The sequence below is a fragment of the Anser brachyrhynchus genome, assembly GCF_964034855.1.
Source record: "Anser brachyrhynchus genome assembly, chromosome: W".
NCBI lineage: Eukaryota > Metazoa > Chordata > Aves > Anseriformes > Anatidae > Anser > Anser brachyrhynchus.
Window position 1 is genome coordinate 24,632,936 of NC_137704.1, and position 15,238 is coordinate 24,648,173.

Consider the following 15,238-nt stretch of genomic DNA (forward strand, 5'->3'; position numbering starts at 1 on the left):
AATGGTGCTACATCAGGCTGGCGGCCAGTCACCAGTGGGGTCCCCCAGGGCTCCATTTTAGGGCCAGCCCTCTTCAGTGTTTTCATAAACGATTTGGATGTAGGACTAGAAGGTGTTTTGAGCAAATTTGCTGACGATACTAAACTGGGAGGAGTTGTGGACTCTGTTGAGGGTGGAAAGGCCTTGCAGAGAGATCTGGACAGATTGGAGAGCTGGGCGATCACCAACCGCATGAAGTTTAACAAAAGCAAGTGTCGGGTCCTGCACCTGGGACAGGGCAACCCTGGCTATACGCACAGACTGGGTGACGAGACGCTGGAGAGCAGCCCCACAGAGAGGGATCTGGGGGTTGTGGTTGACAGCAAGTTGAATATGAGCCAGCAGTGTGCCCTGGCAGCCAGGAGGGCCAACCGCATCCTGGGGTGCATCAAGCACGGCATTGCTAGTCGGTCGAGGGGAGTGATTGTCCCGCTCTACTGTGCGCTGGTGCGGCCTCACCTCGAGTACTGTGTGCAGTTCTGGGCACCACAGTACAAAAAGGACGTGAAACTGTTGGAAAGTGTCCAGAGGAGGGCGACGAAGATGGTGAAGGGCCTAGAGGGGAAGACATACGAGGAGCGACTGAGGTCACTTGGCCTGTTCAGCCTGGAGAAGAGGAGGCTGAGGGGAGACCTCATCACGGTCTATAGGTTCCTCGCGAGGGGGAGTGGAGGGGAAGGCACCGAGCTATTCTCCTTAATCACCAGTGATAGGACCCGAGGGAATGGAGTCAAGCTGCGACAGGGGAGGTTCAGGTTGGATATCAGGAAGAGGTTCTTCACCGAGAGGGTGATCGCACACTGGAACAGGCTCCCCAGGGACGTAGTCATGGCACCAAGCCTGTCTGAATTTAAGAAGCGTTTGGACTATGCTCTCAGACACGTGGTCTGAATTTTTGGGTAGACCTTTGTGGTGCCAGGAGTTGGACTTGATGATCCTTATGGGTCCCTTCCAACTCGGGATATTCTATGATTCTATGAAATTGAAGTTTCCTTTATTTTGTCTCCATTTCTGACAGTCAAAAGTAACTACATGCCTGTTTCCAGAACTCCTGTATTTTTTGTACAGACATTGGTAAATTGGTCCTGAGGCTCAGTATTGCTGGTAGAAAAACCTAAGATCTATTATTTAATATGATTTTCTGTTCTTTCAATTTAATCTTCTGATTTAGGAAAGGAAGCTTAGAAAATCTAGTTACTTTACACAAATTTTACTTAAATTTTTCATTTTGTTTTCTTAAATAGAACTGACTTTCAGTGATAGAGCCAAACATTTTTTTAAGTAGTATATTTTTGTGAATGCATATTTTGCTGTAATTTATCATCTGATCTCTATCTAAACTATTGTATTGTTTTATGATAATAGACATCACTTAAGAGTTCTTTGTATTTTAAAATGCAAGTCTTAAAAGGCTATACAAATACTAGTGTTCCTTTTTATAGGAAAAAGCTTGCAGAAAGATCTGCTAATCCAAACACAATTAGATATTGATAAGAAAAATAAAAATGTTATTTTTAGCAAACAAGTAAAGAAAAATAGCACCATAAGAAGCAAAATGCCAAAAAAGGCTTCTCAATAATAATAGAAAGATAGCTAACAGGTAAATGATCTTGGTTAGTGATGTTACTTGGGTCAGTCAAATGATCCCTCTGTATATGTAAATGGGAAGCGATTTTTATATGCATATATGCACACATACAAACACATGTACAAAGGCAGCCCCTAGGGAGTGCGGTGAACAGGGCAAGCAAACAGGGTGTGGCATGTGTCCTGGTTCCAGTTAGGACAGAGTTAAGTAGCTCATAGTAGCTGGTAGGGTGCTATGTTTTGGATTAGGATGAGAAGAGCGCTGATAACATGCTGATGTTTTAACTGTTGCAGAGCAGCGCTTACACCAGGCCAAGGACTTTTCGGCTTCTCGCTCTGTCCTGCCAGCGAGCAGGCTGGGGGTGCAGCAGGAGCTGGGAGGGGACAGACCCAGGACAGCTGACCCAAACTGGCCAAAGGGGTATTCCATACCATCTGACGTCATGCTAAACAATATATAGGGGTGGCTGGCCGGGGTGGGGGGCCGGCTGCTCGGGGATAGGCTGGGCATCGGTCAGCGGGTGGTGAGCAATTGCATTGTGCATCACTTGTTTTCTTACACATTATTATTGTTAATACTATTATCATTATCACTATTATTATTATTATTGTTATTATTATATTCCTTATATTCCTTATATTATTATATTCCTGTCTTAATAAACTGTCTTTATCTCAACTCACAGGCTTCACTTTCCCGTTTCTCTCCCCCATCCCAGAGAGGGAGGGGGGAGGGTGAGCGAACGGCTGTGTGGTGTTTAGCTGCCGGCCGGGTTAAACCACAACAGTCCTTTTGGCGCCCAACGTGGGGCACGAAGGGTTGAGATATCGACAGATTTGACCAGAGTGTGTTAAACTAAAATTGGTATAAGTATTGGACCTGCTTAATAGTTGCTAGTCACGATGTTGATTGCCTTAATCTCCAGTCTGCTGTACCTGTATTCCAAATTGAGTTTTATGGTGCGTTACTTTCTGTATGTGCTCCCTGTTGCACTGTTTATCCTTTCCGGGCCCTGGTTTAAGATTGTTATGGTACTGTGCAGTGTAACAATGGCTTATGAAATGATGAAATATCTGGTCACGACTCTAACCTGGTATTTGTACTCAGCACTGACGTCGACTCTATACTTTGGAACCCATATCTTGGAAACTATTAACAATTACACCTATTGCCTGTTTTCGTTAGGGAGCCAATCTGTGAAGGGGACAGGGGAAGACATGTTTCCCTACCTGTTCACTCTCCCTTTCTCCTTCACCACCACCCTCTTATCCCCCGAGATAGTTACGGTGGTTCTCCGAGATGTTGAATATCCTTGGGATACTCAGACCAGCCTGCTCTTGTTGTTATGCCTCCTGAATGCGCTTCAGGTTTTGTTGAGGGTTAAACAACTACTTAGGAATCTCATCCGGAGATCTGTCTTGAGGCGGGATAGTTGCGAGTGGCAGGGAGTGTGGGAGGATATGGGCAGGTTTCTAGAGCAGTGGTCACCTCCAGTGTTTTGGACATTCACCCCTGAACAACTGCAAAATCCTAAAAAGCTGGCAGAATGCTTGAAAAAAAGGTGTCATGACTCTGGCAGTTCCAAAGTGACACAAATCACTGTAGCGTGCTGGGGTCTGGCTTGTGCCTATCGATCTGCAATTGATGCTACTAGCAACCTAGCTCCCGCTCCTGCAGCCGCTCCAGCTCCTGCAGCCGCTCCAGCTCCAGCTCCTGCAGCCGCTCCAGCCCCTGCAGCAGCTCCGGCTCCTGTGTCTGGGTCAGAGAAACGAGCTGTAGCAGTGCAAGTTGCCCCTGTAGACAAGGTGAAGAAATGGTATAGAGGCTCAGGTCATTTAGAACGCAGACAGTCTTCTGCTAAGTCTGGGCATAGAGAAGACGAGGCTGGGCCATCAAAGGTGCAGGAGACTGAAGATGAGGATGAGGATGTCGAAAAATCAACAGTAACTACCCGGACTCTACACCGGCCATCAAAGGTGCAGGAGACTGAAGATGAGGATGAGGGTGTCGAAAAATCAACAGTAACTACCCGGACTCTATACCAGCGTGAGCTACGAGATGTGCGAAAAGATTTTGGTCACTGTATAGGTGAGCAGCTTGTCACCTGGCTGCTCCGGTGCTGGGACGCTGGAGCCAACTATGTGGAATTAGAGGGCAAGGAAGCCAGGCGGCTGGGATCCCTTGCTAGGGACGCATGCATTGACAAAGCAATTGGAGATGGAGCACGATCTCGCAGCCTCTGGAGGCGTCTCCTGTCAGCTGTGCAGGAAAGGTATCCCTTCAAGGAAGAACTTGTATGTCTACCAGGCAAATGGACCACTATGGAGAAGGGAATTCAGTACCTGAGGGAATTGGCCGTACGGGAACTAATTTATAAGGACCTAGACGACGCACAAACATCCGCAGATCCAGATGCAGTCCAGTGTACACCACCTATGTGGCGGAAGTTTGTACGGAGTGCACCATCATCATATGCCAGCTCATTGGCAATAATAGCCTGGAAAGCGGAGGAGAATCCCCCAGTGAATGAAGTGGCTAAATTACTCCGGCAGTACGAAGGAAATCTCTCCTCTTCCCTAAAGGCCTGTGTCTCGGCTGTGGAGAAACTCTCTGAAGAGGTCCACCAACTTAAAGAGAATTTATCTTCCCCTCCACCTGAACGAACCAGTGTCCACCAGCTAAAAGAGAATGCTTTGGAGAAACTTTCTGAAAAGATCCACCGACTTGAAGAAAGATTATCTTCCCCTCCACCTGAACGAAACAGTGTCCACCAGCTAAAATAGAATACTTTGGAGAAACTTTCTGAAAAGATCCACCAACTTGAAGAGAGATTATTTTCCTCCCCACCTGTACAAACCAGTGTCTCAGCTATTAGGGGTAAACGTTCATCTATGCAAGGAAGACGATATGGTGGGCACACACACCGCGCCACCTTGTGGTTTTACCTACGTGACCATGGACAGGACATGAGAAAATGGGATGGAAAATCTACTGCGACCCTAGAGGCACGGGTACGTGAATTGCAAAGGAAAACAAGTGAGAAAAAGGAATTCTCTGAAAAGTTTGCTGCTCCAACTTCCAGCAGGCAGTCCTTTAGACACAGAAACGAAGATTCTGACCAGGACTAGAGGGGCCCTGCCTCCAGCCAGGGGGGGGAAAGGGACAATCGAGTTTATTGGACTGTGTGGATTCGATGGCCTGGCACGTCAGACGCACAGAAGTATAAGGCTTTGGTAGACACCGGTGCACAATGTACTCTAATGCCATCAAGCTATAAAGGGCCAGAGCCCATCTGTATTCATGGGGTGACGGGGGGATCCCAGCAGTTAACTGTATTGGAGGCTGACGTGAGTCTAACTGGAATTGAGTGGCAAAAGCACCGTATTGTGACTGGCCCGGATGCTCCGTGCATCCTTGGCATAGACTATCTTAGAAGAGGATATTTCAAGGACCCAAAAGGGTTCCGCTGGGCTTTTGGCATAGCTGCCTTGGAGACAGAGGACATTAAACAGTTGTCTACCTTGCCCGGTCTCTCAGAGGACCCTTCTGTTGTGGGGTTGCTGAGGGTTGAAGAACAGCAAGTGCCGATCGCTACCACAACTGTGCACCGGCGGCAATATCGCACCAACCGAGACTCCCTGAGTCCCATCCATAAGCTAATTCGTCAACTGGAGAGCCAAGGAGTGATCAGCAAGACTCATTCACCTTTTAATAGTCCCATATGGCCAGTGCGAAAGTCTAATGGTGAGTGGAGACTAACAGTGGACTATCGTGGCCTGAACGAAGTCACGCCACCGCTGAGTGCTGCAGTGCCGGACATGCTAGAACTCCAGTATGAACTGGAGTCAAAGGCAGCCAAGTGGTACGCCACAATTGATATCGCTAATGCATTTTTCTCCATCCCTCTAGCAGCACAGTGCAGGCCACAGTTTGCTTTCACTTGGAGGGGAGTCCAATATACTTGGAATCGGCTGCCCCAGGGGTGGAAACACAGCCCTAGCATTTGCCATGGACTGGTCCAGTCTGCGCTGGAGCAGGGGGAAGCTCCTGAACACCTGCAGTACATCGATGACATCATTGTGTGGGGTGACACTGCAGAAGAAGTTTTCGAGAAAGGGAAGAAAATAGTCCAAATCCTTCTGAAGGCCGGTTTTGCCATAAAACAGAATAAAGTTAAAGGACCTGCACGAGAGATCCAGTTTTTAGGAATAAAATGGCAAGATGGACGTCATCAAATCCCAATGGATGTGATCAACAAAATAACAGCTATGTCTCCACCAACTAGCAAAAAAGAAACACAAACTTTCCTAGGTGTCGTGGGGTTTTGGAGAATGCATATTCCAAATTACAGTCTGATTGTAAACCCGCTCTACCAAGTAACCCGTAAGAAGAATGCTTTTGAATGGGGCCCTGAGCAACGACAAGCCTTTGAACAAATTAAGCAGGAAATAGTTCATGCAGTAGCCCTCGGGCCAGTCCGAACAGGACCAGATGTAAAGAATGTGCTCTACACCGCAGCCGGGGAGAATGGTCCCACCTGGAGCCCCTCGCAGAAAGTGCCTTGGGAAACTCGAGGTCGACCCCTGGGGTTTTGGAGTCGGGGATACAGAGGATCTGAGGCCCGCTATACTCCAACTGAAAAGGAGATATTGGCAGCATATGAAGGAGTTCGATCTGCTTCGGAAGTGGTCGGTACTGAAGCGCAGCTCCTCCTGGCACCCCGACTGCCGGTACTAGGCTGGATGTTCAAAGGAAGGGTCCCCTCTACACATCATGCAACTGATGCTACATGGAGCAAGTGGGTTGCACTGATTACTCAGCGGGCTCGAATAGGAAACCCCAGTCGCCCAGGAATCTTGGAGGTGATTATGGACTGGCCAGAAGGCAAATACTTTGGGATATCATCAGAGGAGGAGGTGGTCCGTGCTGAAGAAGCCCCACTGTACAACAAGCTACCGGAAAATGAGAAGAAATATGCCTTGTTCACTGACGGGTCCTGTCGTATTGTGGGAAAGCATCGGAGATGGAAAGCTGCTGTATGGAGTCCTACACGACGAGTTGCAGAAGCTGCTGAGGGAGAAGGTGAATCGAGTCAGTTTGCAGAAGTGAAAGCCATTCAGCTGGCTTTAGATATTGCTGAACGAGAAAAGTGGCCAGTTCTCTATCTCTATACTGATACATGGATGGTAGCAAATGCCCTGTGGGGGTGGTTACAGCAATGGAAGCAGAACAACTGGCAGCGCAGGGGCAAACCCATCTGGGCTGCTGCATTGTGGCAAGATATTGCTGCCCGGGTAGAGAACCTGGTTGTAAAGGTACGCCACGTAGATGCTCATGTGCCCAAGAATCGGGCTACTGAAGAACATCAAAACAACCAGCAGGTGGATCAGGCTGCTAAGATTGAAGTGGCTCAGGTGGACCTGGACTGGCAACATAAAGGTGAATTATTTATAGCCCGATGGGCCCATGACACCTCAGGCCATCAAGGTAGAGATGCAACCTACAGATGGGCTCGTGATCGAGGGGTGGACCTGACCATGGACACTATAGCACAGGTTATTCATGACTGTGAAACATGTGCTGCAATCAAGCAAGCCAAACGGTCAAAGCCTCTTTGGTATGGAGGACGATGGCTGAAATATAAATATGGAGAGGCCTGGCAGATTGATTACATCACACTCCCTCAAACCCGCAACGGCAAGCGCCACGTACTTACAATGGTGGAAGCAACCACCGGATGGCTGGAAACATATCCTGTGCCCCATGCCACCGCCCGGAACACTATCCTGGGCCTTGAAAAGCAAGTCCTATGGCGACATGGCACCCCAGAGAGAATTGAGTCAGACAATGGGACTCATTTCCGAAACAACCTTATAGACACTTGGGCCAAAGTAACATGGTATTGAGTGGGTGTATCACATCCCCTATCATGCACCAGCCTCCGGGAAAGTTGAACGATACAATGGACTGTTAAAGACTACACTGAAAGCAATGGGTGCTGGGACATTCAAAAATTGGGATACACATTTGGCAAAGGCCACCTGGTTAGTCAATACCAGGGGATCTGCCAACCGAGCTGGACCTGCCCAATCAAACCTGTTACGCACTGTAGAAGGGGATAAAGTTCCTGTAGTGCACGAAAGAAACATGCTGGGTAAAACAGTCTGGGCTACTCCTGCCTCAGGAAAAGGCAAACCCATTCGTGGGATTGCTTTTGCTCAGGGACCTGGATGCACTTGGTGGGTAATGCAAAAGAATGGGGAGGTCCAGTGTGTACCTCAAGGGGATTTGATACTGGGTGAGAATAGCCCATGAGTTGAATTGTAGTATGTTAATTATTATATAATAATGTATGTCATCACTACCATGATTGCTATATATCATAGATGAAAATGGTGATTAATTAGAATGTATTGGACAGAGTGTAACCTGAGCATGACATAAATGGTATGGAATAAGGGGTGGATATCTGTCCTGGTTCCAGTTAGGACAGAGTTAAGTAGCTTATAGTAGCTGGTAGGGTGCTATGTTTTGGATTAGGATGAGAAGAGCGCTGATAACATGCTGATGTTTTAATTGTTGCAGAGCAGTGTTTACACCAGGCCAAGGACTTTTCAGCTTCTCGCTCTGTCCTGCCAGCGAGCAGGCTGGGGGTGCAGCAGGAGCTGGGAGGGGACAGACCCAGGACAGCTGACCCAAACTGGCCAAAGGGGTATTCCATACCATCTGATGTCATGCTAAACAATATATAGGGGTGGCTGGCCGGGGTGGGGGGGCGGCTGCTCAGGGATAGGCTGGGCATCGGTCAGCGGGTGGTGAGCAATTGCATTGTGCATCACTTGTTTTCTTACACATTATTATTGTTAATACTATTATCATTATCACTATTATTATTATTATTGTTATTATTATATTCCTTATATTCCTTATATTATTATATTCCTGTCTTAATAAACTGCCTTTATCTCAACTCACCGGCTTCACTTTCCCGTTTCTCTCCCCCATCCCAGAGAGGGAGGGGGGAGGGTGAGCGAACGGCTGTGTGGTGTTTAGCTGCCAGCCGGGTTAAACCACAACAGCATGTCAGTTAGGGTGTGGTGTTGCAGTTTGTGCATCAGTTTGTGTGGGAGGGTGCAGGGAGGGCGCTGAAGCTTGACTACCTTGACCAGGGAACAATGGTATCCACCCAGCAGTAGACCACAGCCTCTTGGAGCTTGTCACCCACTATAACTGATGCAGCTTCCCAGACAGAGCTCGGGGGGGGGGGGTGATGGACAGATGAACATGCTGCTACCTACAGGGTGTGCCCTACTCTCATACCAGCACAGGATGCCAGTAGTGAGCACACCTGTGAGAGGTGCGCTCCGGTAGAGGCACTCCTCTGCTTAGTGGCAGAGCTCTGGGAGGAGGTGAGTAGGTTGAGGAGTATCAGGGAGTCAGAGATGGAGATAGACTACTGGAATCACTCCCTGACTTCCCCGAGACAGGCCCAGAAGGCAGAAGGGATACACAAGATGGAGGATTCCTTATCCTCTCTCCACCTGGCTGCACACAGTGACCTAATGGGTAAGGGGCAATAGCAACAAGTTCCTGCCCAGCGCAGCAGGCCTATCTCCTCAGTGACTACCCCACCTTCCCAGGTGCCTTTGTGCAATAGGTATGAGGCTCTGCAAGTGGAAGCAAACAATACTGAGGAATAAGGTTCGCCTGGCTTGGAGATGTCACCAAGGTCAAGTTGGCCTATGCCCTGCATCAAAACAATTCCCACCAAAAAAAAAAAAGCAGACAAGTTGCTGTCATTGGAGACTCCCTTCTCAAGGGATCAGAAGGCCCAATATACAGACCGGACCCACTTCATAGGGAAGTTTGCTGCCTCCCTGGGGCCCAGGTTAGAGATGTGAAGAGAAAGCTTCCTTCCCTGGTGCGTCCCTCAGATTATTACCCATTATTGATTTTTCAGATAGGCAGCGATGAAGTTTCAACAAGAAGTCCAAGGGCAATCAGGAGAGACTTCAGGGCCTTGAGACAACTGGTTAAGGGATCAGGAGCACAGGTGGTGTTTTCCTCTAACCCTCCAGTTACAGAGAATGATGACAGCAGAAACAGAAAGAGGGGGGAGGAGGTGGAAGAGGGAGGATGGGGGGAAGGCGTTTTTGGTTTCTTTCCTTTGTTTCTCACTTCTCTAGCTTGTTAGTAATAGGCAATAAATCTTACTATCTCCCTATGCTGAGTGTGTTTTGCCCGTCACGATAATTGTTGAGCGATCTCCCCGTCCTTATCTCAACCCTTGAGCCCTTTGTATCATATTCTCTCCCCCTTTCCCTTTGAGGAGGGGGAGTGAGAGAGCGGTTGTGGTGGAACTCAGCTGCCCACCTGAGTAAAACCACCACACCTTTACAACCAGGTTCTCTACCCAGGTGGCAATATCTTGCCACAGTGCAGCAGCCCAGATGGGTTTCCCTCTGCGTTGCCAGCTCTGCTTCCATTGCTCTAACCACCCCAACGGGGGAGGGGGGGGTGTATAGAGAATGAATAGTATGAGTACAGTATAGAGATAGAGAACTGGCCATTTTTCTTGTTCAGCAATACCTAAAGCCAGCCGGATGGCTTTCACTTCTGTAAACTGACCCGATTCACCTTCTCCCTCAGCAGCTTCTGCAACTCGTCGTGTAGGACTCCATACAGCAGCTTTCCATCTCCGATGCTTTCCCACAATACGACAGGACCCATCAGTGAACAGGGCATATTTCTTCTCATTTTCTGGTACAGCTGGGCTTCTTCAGCACACGTCACCTCCTCCTCTGGTGATATTCTGAAATCCCTACCCTCTGGCCAGTCCATGATCATTCCAAGATTCTTGGGCGACTGGGGTTTCCCATTCGAGCCCGCTGTGTGATCAGTGCGACCCACTTACTCGACATAGCATCAGTTGCATGATGTGTAGAGGGGACCCTTCCTTTGAACATCCAGCCCAGCACCAGCAGTCAGGGTGCCAGAAGGAGCTGTGCTGCAGTGCCGACCACTTCCGAAGCAGATCAAACTCCCTCATATGCTGCCAATATCTCCTTTTCGGTTGGAGCGTGGCAAGCCTCGGATCCTCTGTATCCAAGACTCCAAAACCCTAGGGGTCGACCTCGAGTTTCCCAGGGCTCTTTCTGCCAGAGGCTTTGGGGGGCCATTCTCCCTGGCTGCGGCGCAGAGCACGTTTTACATCTTGTCCGTCCCGGACTGGCCCAAGGGCTACTGCATGAACTGATGAACTGATGAACTGATCTCCCGTTTAATTTGTTCAAAGGCTTGTCATTGCTCGGGGCCCCGTTTGAAATTGTTCTTCTTCCAGGTCACTTGATAGAGCGTGCTTACAATCAGACTGTAATTTGGAATGTGCATTCTCCGTAACCCCATGACGCCTGGAAAAGTTTGTTTCCTTTTTGCTAGTTGGTGGAGACATAGCTGTTATTTTGTTGATCACATCCATTGGGATTTGACGACGTCCATCTTGCCATTTTATTCCTAAAAACTGGATCTATTGTGCAGGTCCTTTATTTTGTTTTATGGCAAAACCAGCCTTCAGAAGGATTTGGACTATTTTCTTCCATTTCTCAAAAACTTCCTCTGCTGTGTCGCCCCACACAATGATGCCATCGATGTACTGCAGGTGTTCAGGAGCTTCCCCCTGCTCCAGCGCAGACTGGATCAGTCCATGGCAAATGCTAGGGCTGTGTTTCCACCCCTGGGGCAGCCGATTCCAAGTGTACTGGATACCCTTCCAAGTGAAAGCAAACTGTGGCCTGCACTGTGCTGCTAGAGGGATGGAGAAAAATGCATTAGCGATATCAGTTGTGGCATACCACTTGGCTGCCTTTGACTCTAGTTTGTTTTGGATTTCTAGCATGTCGGCACTACAGCAGTCAGCGGTGGCGTGACTTCGTTCAGGCCCCGATAGTCCACTGTTAGTCTCCACTCACCATTAGACTTTCGCACTGGCCATATGGGACTATTAAAAGGTGAATGGGTCTTGCTGATCACTCCTTGGCTCTCCAGTTGACGAATTAGCTTATGGATGGGACTCAGGGAGTCTCGGTTGGTGCGATATTGCCGCCGGTGCACAGATGTGGTAGCGATCGGCACTTGCTGTTCTTCAACCCTCAGCAACCCCACAACAGAAGGGTCCTCTGAGAGACCGGGCAAGGTAGACAACTGTTTAACGTCCTCTGTCTCTAAGGCAGCTATGCCAAAAGCCCACCAGAGCCCTTTTGGGTCCTTGAAATATCCTCTCCTAAGATAGTCTGGTCACTGCGAGGACAGTGTGAGAAGCTGAAAAGTCCTTGGCTTAGTGTAAGCACTGCTCTGCAACAATTAAAACATCAGGGTGTTATCAACATTCTTCTCATCCTAAATCCAAAACACAGTACACTACCAGCTACTAGGAGGAAAACTAACACTGTCCTAGCTGAAACTAGGACACTTGAAAATTATTTTCAGGACTGATATTTAAGGAAACTTACGCAGGGCGGTAGCTTGTATGCTACTATAAAGCATCTAAAGCATCCCCTTTCAGAAGGGATAGGCCAAGAAGGAGAGGCAGTGGGGTAGCCCTGTATGTTGGAGAGTATTTTGATTGTCTCAAGCTAACAACTGGTTAAGGGATCAATAGCACAGGTGGTGTTTTCCTCTAACCCTCCAGTTACAGGGAATGATGACAGGAGAAGCAGAAAGAGCCAGGAGATCAATACCTGGGAAAGGCTTTTCCTCCAACTTTTTATCTGCTTTTGAATGTAAGAGCAATTCTACTGGATCACCCCAGCCTTGTATCCTGCCTTTGACAGCAGCTGATAACTGATGCACAGGAGAGAGTATGCTTGTGTTAGAGCAAATCATGCAGAGTAATTTAAAAGAATATTCTATTGTTTTTTCACTTTCTCTGTCAACTTAACATAAACAGTGCCTCAGCCATATGCTTCTAGTTGCAATGGTCTCTGTTATGAATATGTGAAATTAGATTAGTATCGCCTTGTTTTAAGCAGTTGACTTGACATAAATGATTTAGCATACAAGTCTGACTTTTGATAGTCTAGCTGTGGACTGTGTAAGAAGCCAGTGCCATTATTAAGTATTTCAGAACTAATCATAGGTGTAGGGAGAATGCTAGCTTTCTTTGTACTGCTTTTCGTCCTACTTCTTCCTGTCTTTTTGTGCGGTAAAGACTCTGGGCATGTCTTGTGGCATGTAGAGTTGATCTACCTTTCTCTGCCTTTTTTTTCCTTCTCTTCTCTGCTGCTGTAGTTTGAGGGTTGCCCATGTTTTCCCAGAACACACCTTGCTGTTCTCTTATGTATTTTTACCATGCCTGGTATAGTACGATTTTACTCTTAAGAGCATTTTAGTGTTCTGCATTTTCAAAATGATGTAATAATGTTTATGAAGGGTATTTTATATTATGGTGCAGCGTGTGTAAGAACTCTCTATGTACAAGATTAGCTTGGTTAAAGGTATTAATGTAAAGTTTGTGTGTTGTTGTTTCTGTTTTTTGTTTGTTTTTGAAACCTTTGGGCTACTCAGCACAGGCTGTACCCCATATTTTAAGACAACTCTGATAAATCTTATTTTGGGACAACAATTTTCTTTTTTCCTAAGAAATCAGTTTGCTGTAAATATGATGAGCTTGAAAAATTGTCTCCAGCACAAACAAGGTTGGGCATAATGTTGGTACAGTAAGAAAAAAAAGTGAAGGTACAGGTTACTGGTTGCTTTTGACTGTTTAAGGCTATGTATTGTATCTTCTGTTGGTTACAAAATTATTAATTGGGATTCATAGTACTCAGATTTTGGCCTTTTGTTACGTTACCTGCTCAGAATAGAACAGAAGAGGAAAAAGAGGACAGATTCACCACCAGTGCAACTCCCATTGCAGTCATATGGAAGGAATTAGCAATAGGAGGTGAGGCAGACTGGTTTAATTAGACTATTGAAATCAAGATCATGACTTCTAAAGGCCGGAGAGGACAATTGGAGCGATTGACCAGATTATCGCATTTGGTAGGAATTCTTGCTTAGAGTCTAGTCCTGGTTGTGTGTATAACTGTGCTGCAAGCATTACGTGCTCTTAGCATAATTCATCTTAGTTTCTGACTATTTTGCAGGGACTCCAAGCTGAACTGCAGAAGCTTAAGTAGAAGTGGCTATTGGAAACTTTACTAAGTTAATTTATTTACTGAACTGTTTGAGAGATACAAGGACGCAAATAGAACTGCTGACCATGGCTGAGGCCAAGTGCTGTTCGTACCTATGTCTCAGTTTCTTCATTTTTGAGGGTAACAGTCTTTGCTCTTTGATATTATTGAAATGTACCTATCTCCAACATTGATACTTTCATTTATTATAAATAAATTTCATGGAATCTGTGAAATTTATTTATAATAAATGAAAGTATCAGTGTTGGGGATAGGTACACTTCAAATAATTCAACATGCATTACAAGATACTTTGATTTAGCAGCTTTTCTTGTACAGCCAATTCTCTCTGTCCTGCAAGTGTTGAATCTCTTAGTTACAACAGGAGATAAAGCTAATTCTCAGCTATTTTATTCATATTTTTTTCTCCTCAAGACTGAGTTTCACAAATTGGCTAAGTGTTATCTGAAAAAAAATACAATTTTCCTTTTTTCCTTCTTTTTACATCATTTCCTTCTAACACAGGTAAAAATAAGACACACAAGTTCTGATTAACTTCACAAAATCTGAGCTGTATTGCTTTTCTTATAGTGCTTACATCATTTTAAACTGTCGTATTTGATTCCACATGGCAAATCAAAATGCATTGCATGTAGGGCAAATGTTTCAGAAAGCTATTGGCAGTTTACAGCCCACAAAATCTTGGGAATTTTCAAGGGTTGTTTGAGGGGTAGTCAAAGAAGGCTTGGATGAATTTTGTTTTCAAATTCAGGTTGAGATTTGGTGACCAAATCTCTTCACTGTTTCCAACTTCCTTCATCAGTAAAGCAGCAGCAGGGAGGAATGCTGCACATCTGTCTAATGATGAGAGCTCAAGTAGTTGTGTGTGGGGGGGGAAAGCTTTTGGAGTTTTTGCAACAAGACAGTAAGGAAGATGTAGAGATGCTAGCTGGTGTATGCTTTCTTGGTGACTCAAAAGCAGTCTTCCATACTAATGGCAAGACTGTAACAGAAAGACTTCTTCGCATGCTTCGTTGGGTTAGAAACTGGCTGGGTAGCCGGGCCCAAAGAGTCGTAGTGAATGGAGTTAAATCCAGTTGGAGGCCGGTCACTAGTGGTGTCCCCCAGGGCTCAGTGCTGGGGCCAGTCCTCTTCAATATCTTTATCGATGACCTGGATGAGGGGATCGAGTGCACCCTCAGTAAGTTTGCAGATGACACCAAGTTAGGTGCGTGTGTCGATCTGCTTGAGGGCAGGAAGGCTCTGCAGGAGGATCTGGATAGGCTGGACCGATGAGCTGAGGCCAACTGTATGAAGTTCAACAAGGCCAAGTGCCGGGTCCTGCACCTGGGGCGCAACAACCCCAAGCAGAGCTACAGGCTGGGAGATGAGTGGTTGGAAAGCTGCCTGGCAGAGAAGGACCTGGGAGTACTGGTTG

The 15,238-nt window shown here is 46.8% G+C and overlaps 2 protein-coding genes across 12 annotated transcripts in view; one reads left to right on the forward strand and one right to left on the reverse strand.

Annotated features, from left to right (window-relative positions):
• The window catches only part of LOC308184797 (uncharacterized protein), a 383,809-nt gene that overhangs the window by 211,284 nt on the left and 157,287 nt on the right, over nucleotides 1-15,238 (reverse strand). The gene's annotated exons all lie outside the window — the stretch shown is intronic.
• LOC308184712 (rapamycin-insensitive companion of mTOR-like) overlaps nucleotides 1-15,238 on the forward strand; it is a 221,699-nt gene that overhangs the window by 90,191 nt on the left and 116,270 nt on the right. The window lies entirely within an intron of this gene.